The sequence below is a fragment of the Lactuca virosa genome, chromosome 1 (assembly GCF_052849685.1).
Source record: "Lactuca virosa cultivar CGN04683 chromosome 1, Lactuca_virosa_CGN04683_v6, whole genome shotgun sequence".
NCBI classification, from domain to species: domain Eukaryota; kingdom Viridiplantae; phylum Streptophyta; class Magnoliopsida; order Asterales; family Asteraceae; genus Lactuca; species Lactuca virosa.
The window spans coordinates 135,958,998-135,961,074 of NC_136426.1; the positions used below are offsets into that span (position 1 = coordinate 135,958,998).

A 2,077-nucleotide genomic window follows, 5' to 3' on the forward strand; every position below is an offset into this window, starting at 1 on the left:
TGGCGTAGCTAGTACTCCGTAGTAAATTTACTATGACCTAATTCTGTAGCAAATATTCCGTAGTAAATTCACTACATTCTACTTCCGTAGCAAATGTCTTGTAGAAAATTTACTACAATACACTTGTGTTACAAATGTTTCATAGTAAATTTACCACGGTCTACTTCCGTTGCAAAAAATATATGACAAAATAGATTACATAGCAAAATCCAAAGCAATTCAACTACATAATAACTTTGTGAAAATATCCGTAGAAACTCCATAAAAATAACAATAGCAAAAATTGATGATATGATTAATTCTGTAGCAAAATACATGCAAAAGTGACAAAAAAAATTCCCAAAGCATATTTATAATAAAATCAACATTATGAAAGTGCAATAAACAAAAAAAATTACATAAATTCTTAATAAAAATAGTTTATCATGGAATTATATTTTGCTTTGTCCAAAACACCAATAAAACCAATCTAATAATCAAACTCAACTAGAAATCAAAAACATGCAATAAAAAAACGTGTCACTGATTATTTGTGTTTCTCATATCATTGACCATGTTTCTCACATCATTCAACTCCGTCCTTTGTTGCTCTATGGTTTCCTCTAGTTTCTGAATTTTTGTCTCAAGATGATGTTTTTCAGAAGTTGTCTGCGGTGAAGTGCAAGTTTGAGAAGAGTTTTCAGGAAAAATGGACCTGCCATATGATCCAAGCCCATAAATTCTTTTCTTACGGTCATGTCCTCCGACAGCTTTATAAAACAGTTCACTTTCATCAACTTCCTCTCCTAGGACTGCCAACTCCGCACGTCGAGACACCAAAAAATCCTGCAATGTTATTTTTGCATTAATATATAGTTTATACAAGATTATTTAAGCTTATATTATCAAATAAATTAAAATTAAGCTTACATGAACTTCTTTAGCTTTGTCAACTTGAAAAGTCTTCCCGTCATGATCCTTAGTATGGGTAAACATGAATACATCATAGCATGAAGGAGCTTGTCCTGTATATTCCTCCTACATTAATACCATACATATGTCAAATCTCACCCAAAAGGTGTATCAAAAGAAATATATAATAAGACTAGGCTATAATACTTTGATTTAACCAGTAATAAACCAAGAGCGAGGTTATATTACTAAGATATTTTGAGGATGCTATAATCATTTTTATAAAGTAATAATAACTAAAAATGAAAATAAGAAGCTAAAAATGATATTAACGGTTAAAAAACACTTACCATGTCAGCAGCAATTTGTTGATGTGAAGGCGATCTACCATTATGAGTAGGTGGGGCTTTTCCACCCACTACACCTTTACGTTAATTTTTTTTTATTTTGCTCTGATTTTTCCTTGAAGTCCTCTGAGTTCCAGATTGCATTCCAAGCATTCCACACATGTTGTTCTATGTGGCATGGCTTTTCACGAGTTGGATTTCTTGTGCTTATGTCATAGATATATTGGCGATATCCTTCTTTGGCCTTGTGTTCCCAAGTAGCTTTGACTACTGAGTCACCAACTGCAACATCCCACTGACATTTTTTGTACAATACATAAAAACTATGGAGTTATAATAATTGAATGATATGCCTAATAATTACATAAAAATATATATATATAAAAATCTTGTATCTGAAACTCTTCCCAATAAAACAGTTTTATTTCTTCGCTTATAGTTACCCACTTATATCCATTTTCATCCACTTTGTCTAGGAATGATTTCTTAATTATGGATGAACATTTATTTGAAGGTAATAACCTACAAAAAAATAGCAAATAGATATGAATAAATCAAACTTAAACACAAAAATGAAAATCAGTTAGTATGTTAGCTTACGCATTCTCCCACACTTTAACATGTATGCATCCTTCTAGCTGTATGTCTTGTTGTTCAGAAGAAACCGGTGTGGATGGGATTGTTGTGGAGGTAGGGGAAGATGATGGGGCTGGTTTTGTTGATGGGGTTTATACACTACCAAACAATTGGGGGGGGGGTAGATGGTGTACGTGTGGATTCAGAGGTAGATGAAGTTGCTGGTGTGATTGAAGGGTTGGATAATGGGGTTGATACAATTC

General features: G+C 32.7%; 1 long non-coding RNA gene across 1 annotated transcript; it reads right to left on the reverse strand.

The window, feature by feature from the left end:
* Positions 1-558: 558 nt before the first annotated feature.
* Positions 559-1,751, reverse strand: LOC145106741 (uncharacterized). Its single transcript, XR_013707646.1, has 3 exons — positions 1,242-1,751; positions 910-1,017; positions 559-825 (listed from the first exon to the last, which is right to left on the reverse strand). It is a non-coding gene; the product is annotated as an uncharacterized LOC145106741 (long non-coding RNA).
* Positions 1,752-2,077: the final 326 nt, after the last annotated feature.